Source organism: Haliotis rubra, unplaced genomic scaffold, assembly GCF_003918875.1.
Source record: "Haliotis rubra isolate DU_JTF1 unplaced genomic scaffold, ASM391887v1 Scf1173, whole genome shotgun sequence".
Classification (NCBI taxonomy): domain Eukaryota; kingdom Metazoa; phylum Mollusca; class Gastropoda; order Lepetellida; family Haliotidae; genus Haliotis; species Haliotis rubra.
Genome location: NW_025765085.1, coordinates 209,231 through 225,422, shown reverse-complemented (window position 1 = coordinate 225,422; position 16,192 = coordinate 209,231).

Genomic DNA, 16,192 nt, shown 5'->3' with positions numbered 1-16,192 from the left:
ATCTGTCAACCATAGAAAGACGAACAAGGTCAATATTCATTATTTCATCCCCTTCTAATGTACTAGGTGCTCGTTGTATACCTGGGTAACTTAAAAACATAAACAACCAAACTACAGTTTTCGATATTTGAACCTAAAATCTGAGTTTTTTTAAACATTCGGGTTTCGGTATTTGAATCCCAATTCTGAATATGTTTTTCCACATTCTGGATTCGAATCCCAAATCTGAATAATATTTATTTCACATTCTGGATTCGAATCCCGAATATGAATTTGTTTATGTTCTGTATTTTTGCAGATTCGACATTCGGTATTCGGTATTAGAACCCTTATTATGCGTTTCTTTTACAAATTTGGAATTCGGAACTTCAGCGTCCTTGTAACTATACGTTTTGCATCTTCATCTGTCAAAGTTATCTATCCTTGACGTTGCCATGCACCCTCGGAGATAGTCCGGTCCTGAAGCTCTTCCCTGCTTGTATGCATGAGCTCTCGTTGAAGATCGAAGAAAGACCAACAAAGTCAATAATTTGAACACTTTTATTGAGGACAATAATGCATCAATAGCTATCTGAGATCAAAGGGTAATTAAGCAAGGAGGAAATCTGTTTGTTTGTTTTGTAATTCTGGTAATTGTATTGCCCATTTCTTCTTACTGCTCATGAGAGAATTTGAGATTGACACATTTTAGGGCAATAATGCATCAATAGCTACCTGAAGTCAAAAGGTCAATTAAGCAAAGTTTGTTTGTTTTGTAATTGTGGTAATTGTATTAAACATTCCTCCTTACTGATTATGGAGTGTGATTTTCAGACGTTTGTCCATTCTACAAGGCCAACTATAGGCTTTGCTGATGAGCAAATTTGAGATTGGTTCATTTGAGAACTGAACTCATTTAGAAACAGTAAATAATAACCTGCAAAGGTTCATATCCAAAATGGAGTCTGACAGAGTTGCGTTTCAGACGTCACCTATATGAATTGTACAACACCAACAAGCGAATATTGATTCCAAGAGATGAATATCTAAAGACCATAAGTGAATTGCTGGAAGCTGAATCATCAACTAAAGAAGTCCTCCCATAAGTATTATCTGCCCAAGAAGTATGCAGTCCTTCAATGCGGTGATGTGAAGAAGTATATTAGAAAGAAAGAAGACAATGAAGATCCCGTATATTTCGTACACCTTTGGCATCATCCAGAGAGCCCATATTGCAACAGGGAATGGTGGTAGAAACAATATGCTTTATAAAGTTACCAAAAAGTATGCCAACATCACGCTTGAATCCCTGAGTTTCTTCAAGTCTTCCTGCATCTAATGCCAACAGAAAAAGGAAAAGGACAACTACCCAGGTCGTTGTTGTTCGCCCCATCATCTCCAAGGACTTTGGTTCACGAGCACAAGTCGATTTGGTTGACATGCAATCCATGTCAGGACCATCTCACTAAATTCTATGTGCTGAGACCGTTGGCCTCCAAGAAGTAGCGTATCAGTTGGTCGACATCTTCTTGTTCATTTGTGCACCAGCTATCTTCCACAGTGACAATGGTTCAGAGTTTACTGCTGCTGTCATTGAGGAGGTTTCACAGATGTGTCCTAACACCAAGACCATACATGGTAAACCAAGTCACCCCTAATCCCAAGGTTCCGTTGAGCGTTCCAACTGTGATGTCTGACAGCAATACCACTGATTGGACCATGGGACTCAAGTTTGTTCAGTTCCAGCTACCACAGCAGAATCAAGCAAACATCATTTCCTGCCTTTACTGGATCAGATGCACCAACTGGACTAAATTCCTCCAAACTCCCAGATGAGGTCATTGCAACACTGAAGATGGAAGAAGATCTCATCAATGCCATCATCGCCATGACACCTCCTTCAGACCGGCCAGCACCAGATGCGCCACCAGTTACTGTAGCTGTCTTTGAACATTTATTCCCCTCATACAAACCAGCAGAGACCTTCAGGAGAATCTAGTAAATGACAAAGGGCAAACATTCAGCAAATGTCATATGTCAAATTAAGCGGAAATATAGATGCATTGGCTTCTGCCTTGATGCCCCAGTACTGCGTAGACCTTCGTTTCCCTCACACTAGTGCAGTCATGTATTACCTTACAGCACATTGTGTAAATGTCCCAAACTTGACATGCAAAGTACAGCCGGACATGTCAATACCATATAGTAGTTATAGCAAACACATCTGTCCATTGCTCTAATAGAGGATACCAAACGACCTTCCGTGTAATACAATTTTTATTACAAGATATATCATTTGGTATCAAACGAGCGAAAGCTTGAGTGTAATAATTTCTGCATTATCCATTTTATTCATCTACATTTGTGCAGTAAAACACGGAAAGCAAGTGTGACTGCCCTCTTCATTGACGTCACGTTCAAGTTTTAATGACGTCACAGACGACGAAATACAGAAACAATGGTTGGTAGGCAAAAGTGATATGTGCACATGTGATATATATGACACTAAAGTTCTGTCGGAAATAGAAAAAACTGTTTTTAGGCTGTTACTCTGTATCCATAACATTTACACAACTACAAATAGCATATGTCGAAATAACCCACATCGGCCTAACTGGGCGTTCAGTGGGATGCGTATTAGGATATCCAGAAAAGCATGTTTACTCGTAAAATTGGGCAAAACTTAGAATAAATACCTGTAGATGCTGACTGACTGACTGACTGACTGAGTTTGGTTTTACGCCGCTTTTAGCAATATTCCAGCAATATCACGGCAGGGGGACACCAGAAATGGGCTTCACTCATTGTGCCCATGTGGGGATTCGAACCCGGGTCTTCGGCGTGACAAGCCAACGCTTTAACCACTAGACTACCCCACCGCCCCGGTAGCTGCTGTAAACAATAGATCAGACTATAGATGGCAATTAGGTCGCTTAGCCAGGTATGACGACGGACCGTCGACTCACCTGGCATGAAATGCATGTGCTGCCTACGGGCCCAAGGGTCATCTCAAAGATATTTTGTGCTTTCTCATGTGTGTTGAATAACTCTCATCTATTGGTGAACATCTTACGTGTCTTTCTGTCATAAAGTTTATGTTCAGACATGTAAAAGAATATGATACCTATGGAAAAGCTTAAATCAGCCATCGTTATGAAATGTCTCAAAATATATAGGTGGCATGACCACCCGATGATCGACAGGACTGGATATATTTTGTAAATTGTTATGACATGCCGCTTGCTTCCTTGCTTCCCCAGTTTATTTCCCCTAAAGGATTATCTTATCTCAGCTGATATCTCTATCCCCCAGCCCGACCCCAACCACCGTCTGTGACACCCGTCCTGACACACCGTTTGAGACCTGTTTCCGTTTATAGTGATAGTGAGACTCCATGGCAGCTACATCCTTAATAGTTTCAGTGTTAAAATTATTATTGTTTACGTCAGCTATCGTTTATGATGAAGATAAGTGTAATTTCAGAGTGGGCATTTAAAAGGTGTCCTTTGTAATACAATATCATCGCACACTAATTTGCATAAAGTCATGGTCTGTTCCAAATCAGTCGCTTTGGACTTCGAAACAAAACGCACTGCTCATTTCTACACTAATAAACTTTCCTCAGTAAAATCCTTCTTTTAGATTTTAGATCTACCTACCACTAAGACTGTAGTTAGGCCGAACTTAGTTTTACCGATATTTCACACTTTCACATATTCACTACATAAATTGTAGATATAAATGCGAAAAAACAGTTTTTTTCTATTTCCGACAGTACTTTAGTTATGTTTCACCATATGGGTAATAACGTGTGTTCTGGTTGCCCTACATATAATACATCAGTGTTGCATCATGAACTTCAGAAATACTCACCACATATTGAAAATGTCCCCAACAGAGTTGATCCAATCCATGACACTTGGACCAAGTCACCGTCAATTTCCTCCAACATCGCTGGTGTAAGCACCCCAACAGAGCAGATCAATGCGCCACAGAGGAACTCGATAGTGAAACAAACACCAAGAACCACCCAGGCATATCCATGGTCAATATTTGTACTTGGAATAGTCATGTCTTGTTTCAAATATAACAGGTATTCCTTTATAAAATATCCTCCGTGTGTTCCTTCCTATTCTGAAAAGATGAATGCTTATACATGGCAGATCACATAATTTGCCAATATTACAGCCGCAGTGAACTGTGCAACTGAAATTAAGTTATATTTGTATGCATACAAAGAACGGTACATACGTGAGTTGGAAAATACACTGTTGCGCATCAGCAATGACGTAATATAACATCTGGGATATCAGGAATAGTGTTGCACATTGTATCCATGGGGTGATTTAACCTTAGATAGGCGCAAATGAGCGAGTTTAGTTTTATACCGCTGATAGCAATATTCCAGCTATTGACGGCGGGGGACACAGGAAACGGGCTTCTCACATTGTACCCATGTGTGGAATTGGACTCGGAACTTCGGCGTGACGAGCGAATGCTTTAACCACTAGGAAACGCCACTGCCCCAGGTAGAAACGACAGGATGGTTTAAATACAAGGCTACCGGCTATGTCAAAACAGCTATGACAACTGTACTATTGACAATTGATTACATCTCATGGAGATCCGGGTTTGAATTGGTCTTCAGCAACCCCTGCTTGTCTCTGCCTTTGAAGATACGGGTTTGAATTGGTCTTCAGAAACACATGCTCGTCTCTACCTGTGAAGATCCGGGTTAGAATTGGTCTTCAGTAACCCATGCTTGTCGTAAGACGTGACTAACGGGATCGGGTGGTCAGGCTCACTGACTTGGTTGATACGTGTCATCGTATCCCAATTGCTCAGATCGATGCTCACGCTTTTGATCACTGGATTGTCTTGATCAGACTCGATTACTTACAAACCACTACCATATAGCTGGAATATTTCTGGGTTTGGCCTTAAACAACAAAGAAACAATTATTTGATTACCCTCATGATAACACTTTTACTGGTTACATTTTTGTGTTTGTGATATTAAATTCTCCTGTCCAGAAACTGATTTCCTTTTCACATTATTATGGATCAAATATTTGTCGACATAATCTGGTTTAGTCTCTACAAAAATGGTTCTGTCATTGTTGGCTTTGAGTGAGTGAGTATGGTTTTAAGCCACTTTTAGCAATATTCCAGCAACATCACGGCGAGGGACACCTATGATCCTTGAGAGGAAATACTATGTCACTTTGAAAGCAATAAACCTAAGCTGCTTCGTGTGTTTATGTCAGGGAATATCAACTGCACCTCTGCCCATTGTGGTGCATAGGTTGTTTAAAATAGGTTTACTTTGTAATTCCAAGTTATTACCGGCGCGATAGATTAGCCTAGTGGTCAAAGTATTCACTCCATTTATAAAGCCTGGCTACATCCATTATTCCATTTTGTCCATTTGCCATGACAGATATAGGAGAATTGTACATTTATGTCGAAATGTGAGAAGAAGCCCGTATCTGTGTTCTTCAACATATTTTATTACTGCAATGACAACATGTGATAAAAGTGAAAATATGGAAATGCATCTGACATCATTTTTGTGACGTAAGCATCAATGTCCCAGTCTTCGTCGATACCACTTGGAATATTTACTGGCATCCGGCATGCTGTCATCCCCACCATTGGAGCAGTAATGGCGAACATGCACTTCTTTCCAGATGGTGTTAGTTTGGATTTTAGAATGGTCATCCGATATTGCAAGCTCCAAATATTTGTATGCATATTTAGGAGATAAACCTAGTGTGTTTGAAAATCAGAGACATGCTTTACTGAATTGATGGCGACTAAATTTCAATTGGAACCGAACGCGTAGCGTGAGGTTTCAATTGATATATTTATTTCAAAGTAGATGAACATAACAGTGACAACCTTGCGGGGAAGCTGGCAGAGAGCAGAATTATTTTGTGAACGATGCAACGGGATATGATGGAGTATGACTATGAGTGGCATAAATGTGGTGTTTCGCCAGACCGTTAGATCTATCTTGCAAATTTCCCATTCTAAACGGAATTAAATATAGGTAGGTAAATGTTTACTAATGTTTTGCTGCATATTTTGTATAGATAGGGATGTATTTTTACAAGGCTTTCTGATTTATGTGTTAGATATTGTTTTGTTTATGTTTGGGGCTGTGTATTGTAACTGAGTTTGAATATTTTTATAATAGAAGGTAATATGATAGTGAGGTTCCCTCATAATTGTTGGGGGGGGGGGGAATCATATAAATCATATAATTGTATTTTTCGAGTTTAAATAAATGTTTTATCAGCATTTCCATCACGTCTGTTGTGTTGATATTAGTCATGTTGGTGGTCAAGCTGAAGTAGTGCGGCAGTGTTCTATACGTTGGCAGTGAAGCGCAATGAAATCAAACACATTTTTAATCCAAAAATTTCCAATTGCCTATGTGGAATATTCGAAAGTCAGCGTCAAAATCCATGGAGTTGTTGTTATGATCCGCCATCATTGTGGTCAAAGGGAAGTAGTTCTCACAATAAGATTTGTCAATGCGCGGTGAAGCGGCCTTACAATCAGATGAGCGTCAATCCACAATTGATGCCGTCTGATTTTTCTGAACAACCAATCAGAATCTAGTATTTTCTTGATTCATGGTAGAATAATTATTTAAACATGACATTGTCCATGAAACGTATTTAAAAGAATTATCCTCCATGCAGCTCCGCAGATCTCCTTTTTTTATGTGGCATCAGTAAACTGAATGTACAAACCTATAGAAGATCCAAAGATGATGATATCAGTTCTGCCATGTGCGCCCATTGCGTCAATATTGTCCAGGACGAGTACCACGTTCTATTACAAATTTAACCCTGTCTATTCTGATTTACGCATCAAGTGTATACCCCAATATTATTGTGTAAATGCCAACATACAGAACTTCAATTCAAATGTTATTTTACGCCTAGTCATATTTGAAAACAAAATCCATAACGTTTTATGATGCTTTTAAATACCAGTGTAACGCATCTAAACGCATTCAATAGTTATGGAGTCCATTGTGAAATCGCGTTCTGTTGTGTCATTAATCTTGCATCATAAGGGTTTCAATTTCGTCCCAATACTGCACATACGCACACGCACGAACGCACGCACGCACACGCACACTCATTTATCCTTCTTGAACAGAGGTATACACATGGCGAAGACGGCACTGGTGAGATTGCAGCATCCTGAAAGAAGACAACGGTGACCCATGAACAAAGGTAGATAATAGCTGAAGGCAAAGCATATTTTGGTGTGATGACTTGTATGGTATCAGGAAACTCAAATCTGCCCGAAAAGAGCATGCAATAATCAGGATGACCAAATCGGATTCAATATTATATATTTGATGGTATCCAAACCAGTTTAACCTGTTCAGCATTAAATAACATTAATTCAGATCAAATGTTTGAATATCACAATGACGTGACGTAAATAACTTTCAAAACTGACATTCGGGGATTAGTGTGTGAACGTAACATTCAGCTGTTTATGTCTATGTTTAGCTGTTTATGTTTTACTTTCATTTTCCAAATAAATAATCACTTATTATGTTCCATTACCCGCAAAAATAAAAGTGTAGTCATAATCTCCGCTGTTTTCGTATATTAGACTTGAAACAAATATGGTTATCCTTTAGCCATAATTTTCTTATTACATCACCTGAAGTCAAATGACATTTCAAGTATTGTAATAATGCACACATACATACGTGTGTCTAGGATACGTGTTCTAAGCCAATTTCAATATGCCATAATGTTTTAACAGCTCATTAATGATGCTCACAGCTTGTATTTCATTCAACAGTCATAGTAAAATTGATGTTTATTGACTCATGAAGTAGATAAGGGAATGGGCATTCCAAGCTTTACTTACTTGCAATGGGTGGCCCACACATTAAGCCGATTCCAAAGGCAAAAGACCACATTCCATAGATAACAACCAGTTTAGATCGGCCTATCAGTTCAATGCATATAAGACTTACTAATGCATACGGTCCTTGGCTACATATACCATATAACACACAGGCAACCATTTGGAGATGGTATGTATGTGACAGCACAGGGAGTAGCATTACAGACACCCCACACATTCCTTCAAATCCAACATGAAGTAGTATGCTGCCAATAGCTTTATCCGATGAGGCCAAGCCAGAAAGCAGTCCAGAGAAAAGAGCAGCTATGCCCGTTCCTGTAAACAGACTCGCGGACTGTGCCGGTGTACTGCCTTTTAATTCAGCATAATTTGGTAGATGAACCATGCAGGTAGCGTCAGAAAGCGACCAAAATAGGGCACTGAGGAGGTAAAGGAAGAATCCATTTGCGCCACATGAAGCTACACGTTCTCTTATTGTCCTGCACCGTGAATGTGTCTTTGACGAAGGTGAGTTCTGTTCCAGCAGAAGTGCAACAGCTGCATTTTCTGTCCTTGAATTGTTTTCTTTCGAAGTACCAGGGTCAGGACTGCGTGCTTCTATGTCATCATTATTATCTCTTGACTAGAAGATATGTCCGTCATCTTCCTGGTGGGAAAAAGTAACAATTGTCTCACTCTGTGCACATAGATCTTCAGGTCCTTGTTGTGCATCTACACACTGAGCAGGTCCTCGTGGTACATCTACACACTGAGCAGGTCCTCGTGGTACATCTACACATTGAGCAGATCCTTACGGGGCATCTCTACGCTCAGCAGGTCCTCGTGATACATCTACGCACTCAGCAGGTCCTCGTGATACATCTACACACTGAGCAAGTCCTTGTGGGGCATCTCTACATTCAGCAGGTCCTCGTGGTACATCTACACACTGAGCAGGTCTTCGTGGTACATCTACACACTGAGCAGGTCCTTGTGGTACATCTACACACTGAGCAGGTCTTCGTGGTACATCTACACACTGAGCAGGTCTTCGTGGTACATCTACACACTGAGCAGGTCCTTGTGGGACATCTCTACACTCAGCAGGTCCTTGTGGGGCATCTCTACATTCAGCAGGTCCTCGTGGTACATCTACACACTGAGCAGGTCTTCGTGGTACATCTACACACTCAGCGGGTCCTTGTGGAACATCTCTACACTCAGCAGGTCCTTGTGGGGCATCTCTACACTCAGCAGGTCCTCGTGGTACATCTACACACTCAGCAGGTCCTTGTGGTCCATCTACACAACTATCAGTGTCATCTTCTGAAACTGCTATCTCAAGCTAAAGTGTAGATGATGGTCTAAGCAGAACTCCGGCTAAGCATACATGGAATCCGATGGCACCCAAAATTAGCAGCGTTCCGGACAGGGTGTACACTTCCAACAGAAATACCGTTAATGGACCGACTGCAAGTAGTCCTAATGCACCTCCAGACATGCAGATACCGTACGCCACCGGGAGTCTCTTTTTGAAGTAGTTGCTGGGAGCCACACCACTCACATTAGCAGCCAGGCCACAACCTAAACCTGAGTAAAATATATAAGTAAAGTCTCGAGTTAAGAAAGATGTAAAAGTACAAGCATGACACCAAACAATGAACGAGCTGCTACCCATCGAATCCAAAAGACTCGTTTCATCCGGCGGCCATATGAACAACGTTTGAAATCTACGTATCATCTGGCTGACAGATTTACGCACGTTTAAAGGGGTGTTAAAATAAACGAACATTCAACTCTGCATTTACATGTATTTCACAGGTGTCTAAATCTGGCCATTGTATTCATGTGTATCCTAACATGTGTAACATATGTAAATGCTGTGATTGTAGGACATGCATTTCAATACCCTTGAAATCTCGTATGACCAGGGTTGGGTTTGTTATATATTTAGTCCACGCGTAAATGGTTGGAAATGGGTAATTATAGTGTTACAAGATTAGCACTACTTTAACATGTATTTCAATGATTCTGTAATGTAACTGTCACAGCGCGTCCGACCACACCATAATGTACTGAGATAATTAGAAACACATGGTGAAGTGATACCCATGACTGAGCACCACTAATAACGTGCGTGTCTTTCTTGACATACACATGCTGTCTGTTAAAAAGGTTCAAATATCGGATCTATGGGCCAGAGCGATATGTATGTTAGAGAGTGTGTGTGTGTGTGTGTGTGTGTGTGTGCGAGGGAGAGGGTGTGGCATGGGGTAGGCCTAGGGTGGGGTGGTGGAGGTGGGTCGGTATTGGGGTACTGATAAGTCTTTCTGACCAGTAGGTAATATCGTTTATACTTTTTGCAATGGAAATTACATAACAGTTTAAATATCTGACCTTAGGTACACTTCTTATATATGCTATACAAGGAGACACTGCTAATTATAATAAAACACAGACAGATCTGTTCACACAGACATGAACCGGTAGGTCCCTAATTTTAGTGCTCACTTGTATGAGTTATCCGACTGATCATAACTGAACAAATTTCATTTTCTATACTTTCATAAAAGATGATTACAATGTTTTAATGATTCTGGGTATAAATTACTGTTGTAAATGTGCTTGGAGTCTACGATAACGACGATCAGGGACTCAATAATATAATAAGATTTTCTCTATATGATGTGGCTAAATCCGAATGTGAGGATTTTCCTGAAGGAATACTTATCAGGCGTGTGAAGTGGCCAAACTAAAAGCGTAGCTGAGAAATATGCTTCTGATGCGTATGTGCTTTATAAGTTTATCAAAGGTGTAATTCCTGCCCATGTGATTCAAACTGATGTTCTGACCAGACACAAATCTGTTCAAGATAAACCAGGACACGAACATGTTCATGAGAAAGACAAAGACCTCTTTGGGAATATGATGTCAAAACTGATGTTTATTCATGACGACATGAACAAAAAGTTTGAAATTGTGTGTAAACGTTTAGCAGAATTTGAGGACAGATACAATAATGATATGGTCAGACTCCTTGATGCATATGATGCAAGAGTCAGTGAAACAAAACACTATGAAGCTGAAAACCTAGCGTTGTTGTCCAAAGAAAAAGTGTTGAAAGTGGAAAACCTGAAACTTTGCAATCAATTTAAACAAAGTGAAGCAGAATTGAGAGACTCAAAGGACACTTTCATTACAATGCTAAACTCTATTGATAAGAGTGTACGTGCAGTTGACGGGAAGATGGATTGCATAAACACAAGAAACAAGTTATTGTATTCGGACACTGTAAAGCTAGGTAATCATTTGTCAGATGCTGACCTTGACGATATCCACAAAGTGCATGCTCAAGCCCCAAGCGCACCCACAGCAGCACAAGCCCATCGTATGCCAAGTTCACCTCAGGTTATTGTTCGCAAGGATACACCAATCACTCCAACCGACAAAGGGGCGGTGGGGTAGCCTAATGGTTAAAGCGTTGGCTCGTCACGCCGAAGACCCGGGTTCGAATCCCCACATGGGCACAATGTGTTAAGCCCATTTCTGGTGTCCCCCGCCGTGATGTTGCTGGAATATTGCTAAAAGCGGCGTAAAACCAAACTCAGTCAGTCAGTCAGTCCAACCGACAATGACGTAATCATCTGTGAACACTCTCACCCCTAAGTGAACTCTAGCTGAATGACAATCAGAAACCAATTCTAAATGATCTTCATGACGACTTCCATGTGTATGTCAAATGCCAGCAGAACCATTCTTCACCTAGAGGAGCTGGTGGAGTTGCATTGTTCATCAGGAAGCAAGATAGTGGTAGTGTCTCGGTATTAAATATACCGAACAGTGAACACATCATTGGTGTTAAGCTGACTAACTGTGGCATTCCAGTGTACATAGTTGGTGTGCGTTCCCATCGTCTAATGTCATGGACACTGTCTACGCAGAAGAAATCCATAATACTATGGATGTATACGATACCTGTTCATTTCATGGACAAACTGTAATACTTGGTGATTTTAATAATGACCTTCGGTCTCTCTCAGCATTAAAACCTCGAGCTAAGTGTTTGCAGAGAGCTTTGAAGGAACGTGACCTGATCTCGATTGTACCACTAGACAATCAAAATGCTTACACCCACACTAGTAAATGTAGACAGGTTAAAACTATGATCGATTATGTTTTTGTTAACACTGATTGTAGAAGTAGCATTGTTGGCTATGATATTGACTATTCCATCCCGTACTCTGTCTCAGATCACTACCCTATACTTATTTGTATGCATGTAACTGATGATGTACGTCAATATCACTATGGGGGTGAAAAGTTAAACTGGCGAAAGGCCAACAGCATTGATCTGATGCTTTATCGCTATGAGACTGAAAAGTATTTCAGAAATGTCAGTTTAGATATAGCTGATTACAACACACCAGAGGAGTATATTGAAGCCTACCATAATTTCATCCTTGATTCATTACATGCTTCAGCCAATATCAGTATTCCTGCTCAAAATTTAAATCCAATTTAAAACCCTACTGGAAGAGGGATAATTTAAAGCCATGTCATCACAATATGCGACACGCACGTAAAGAATGGGTCCATATGGGTAAGCCACGACATAAGGACGATGTTCACTACATAAAATATAAGCAGGCTAAGAGAATCTTTCGGAAAGAACATCGCAAATCAAAACGTAAACTTCCAGATGAAAAGTTCAGGGACATCTATGAAGCAGCCGAAGTTGATGTTCAGGAATATAACAGAGTTACAAAAAAGTACAAACGCAATGAAGAACGAGTTAAAACCCTTGTGTATGAGAACGAGACCCGTGACACTCCAGACAGTATCTGTAACCTATTTGCTAAGTACTTCAGGGATCTCTCCCAGCCGTATGAAGATATCAATTTTGATCAAGATTTTACCTGTTTTGTTAATAGTTTTATTGAAGATCTTGTCACAAGACAAGACGTTGATGACTGTAATGACACCAGTATGAATCTTTTATGTCCATTTACTGGTGATGAACTATTGAAAACTGTAAAATCATTGAAGACGGGTAAATCCCCAGGCCCGGATCATATTGTAAATGAGCATGTTAAATTGAGTGGAAGATCACTCATCAACCACCTTCTTACGTTTTATAATGATATTGTTTCTTATGAATATGTTCCTAAGTTGTTTAGTGTGGGGAATATACCCCCAATCCACAAAGGCCATGGTAAAAGTAAGGATAACCTTCTAATTACAGAGGCATCACACTTACTCCAGTTTTAGGTAAACTTTTTGAAAGATTGCTTTTGAGTAGAATAGAAAGCTGGGCAACAGAAGTAAAGAATTTTCCTCACCCTTTTCAGTTTGGTTTTAGAAAAGGTGCTGGAGCAGAGACCGCATTATTTACGCTCCAAGAAACTATTGCTTACTACAATGAAAGAGAAACGCCAGTATACTGTGCATTTTTCGATAATGAAAAAGCATTCGACCGGGTTTGGCTTAATAGTATTTTCCTAAAACTGCACAACTTTGGAATTAAAGGTAAAATGTGGAGACTTTTATACATACTTTCTTCATCAATGAAATCACGTATTAGCATTGGCGGACATATTTCGGGTACCTTTGAAATACGTCAGGTTGTTGGGCAAGGACGGGTCCTATCGGCTAGGTTGTGTACATTGTACATTAACGATCTGTTAAATGCTGCTGATAATTCAGGAAGAGGCTTAAACCTGCCCTGGGCCACTACCCCTGGTATCCTACTTGCAGATGATACAACCCTATTAAGTCTTCAATGTTTATTGAATGTTATATCTGATTATGCAAAAATATGGCACCTTACTAATAGGTTTAATGATGGAAAAAGTGCCTTCCTTCTGTTTGGTGATTATCATAAACACAAATGCCCAGAGCTATTTGTGGGTGATCATGTTATTAACCGCAACACCGATGTCGTATATGCGGGCCTGTACATAAACACCGCTAAATCTACCCTTAGTCGTACTGTTTTAATATGTGAAAAGCTTAGAAAGCTAGTCAATGTTAACCACAGTCATGGATTGTATTTTGGTGGTCTTCACCCTATGCATGCTGTACGCATATGGGAACGTATTGTACTACCCTGTGGTCTATTTGCCTGTAATATGTGGTGTAACTTATCAACTAAAGAATAGGATATGCTTGAATGTGTGCAAAAATACTTCTGTAAAAATGTACAAGGGTTCTCTAAACGCACGTGCTCGGTCATTGCCAGAGACTGTCTTGGACTTGTATCACTACGTGCGTATATTGATCAGAGAGCATTATTGTTCTTGGGAAGACTGCTTAACACTGATATTAGTTTCATTTTCAAACGAATTCTTCACTATAGATTAGCTCAACATGATTGTAAGGATAGTATGCAAAACATGCTGAAGTGTAAATCCTCTCCTTTTCCTGTTGTATCTTACCTGTAAATATGATCTTACTGAATATGTTGACATTTATCGTAACTCATCTGTATTTGTTACCAAAAATCAATGGTCAAATCTTGTAAGAGATAAAGTCTCAAAATTTGAAGCAAATGTCGTTACCTCTGAGCTTAACTACAAAGTCAATCTCCACAGGTACGCTCTCCTACGCAATCCAGCTGCTAGTAACAAACTTTGGTTAATAGCTCTTAATGATTCAGATTATTTCTATGACATATCCTACCTTATCCGTGTCGGCACTTTTGCTATACAATCTAAAGAATGCTTTGTAAGTGTTTGGAATGATGATGATGATGCACTGATTAGTTTTCTACTTGGAGGAGTGCCAAATGACAAGATTAGAGATCTTGATACTGATCTATGGATTCAATGTATGGAAATCACAAGTAAAGCTGTTCATGAATGGAAACGGTTTTTCATTACATGTTACTAGATTTGCATCCCCCCATATATACATTTCTTTAAATGTTTTTGTATTGTATAACTTTCATACACTTGTACCTTGTAAAATGTAATATCTGCTAAATCATGCATATGTATCTTCAATTTTGGAGGAAATAAAGACGATCTATCTATCTAACTCTGATGAATTCAACAAATTCTAGTTACATGCAGTTTGGTGAATTATTCAGTTCTGGTTTGTTCTGATAGACTGTGATCAAGGAAGGAATCAGATAAGAATGCTTGGGGAAGTGCCGTCCGGATAATGTAGACAGCTGTTTGTGAACATATCATCAAGCCAAGTCTGACAAGAATACTAACTTCTTGGAGGGCAACAAAAGTTTTGAAACAAGTGTAGTGTATATATGGAGTGATGTGGATTATTAATATCACCACTAGCAGCAACTTGTAGATCTGGTCCAGTTCTAATTCATCAATAGGACAAGGAAATGTTCCTGTTGTGTGGATGGATGTGAATGAGCTGAGTGAGTGAGTGACTGACTGAGCAGGGGAGAGCGGAGCCGTGTGAGTATACGATAATGAATGAGTGAGTGTACGATAGTGAATGAGTGAGTGTACGATAGTGAATGAGTGGCTGAGCCGAGTGGAGCAAATTGAGTGTGTGAGTGAGTGAGGGATAGATAGTGAGTGAGTGATAGTGAATGAGTGAGTGAGTATGGTGTTACGCTGCTTTTAGCAATATCCCAGCAATACCACGCGGGAGACACCAGACATGGGCTTCACATATAGTCCCCATTTGGGTAATCGAACCCGTGTCTTCAGTGTGATGAGAGGATGCTTTAACCATTAGGCTACTCCACTGCCCATGAGTGAGTGAGTGGATGACAGTGAGTGTGTGAAAGTGTTGGTGGGCGAGTGAGTGAGTGACCCTAGTTGCCATAGGAGCCATATGACTTCAAGCGGACAACATTTAAGCTGAAGTACCAGGTAAAACATGCGCAGTGACTGCTTCCTATAACTTGGCCATTGTGATAATGAAATAATATGGCCTCTTATACAGAACACTAACCTTCACACCTAAAGAAACTCAGGATTTGCTAAAGTCAGTACACATAACTATACCGGTCTTTATTAATCATGATGAGATACACAGAGAAAAAAGCAAATACATTAAACGGAAATTAGTTCAGAAAGTGAAGAAAGGTGGCATTTGTGTTTAGTTTAAAAATATGTACTAGGTTAACATTATATCAGGGAAGCACATTTCAGCCATGCTACAGATCAAACAAGGGAAGCAAGGATGTTACGCAGGACTCTAAAGAACAGATGCTCATCAAGTTGGTCCCAACCATGAACTCTATGTTCAAGCAGTCCATGCAGAAGACCCAATTCAGAAGTAGATGAAGGCCACCCAAATTCGTTACAACGAGATTTAAAAGCCGTTATAACGAGATTTGAAGGCGTTATTA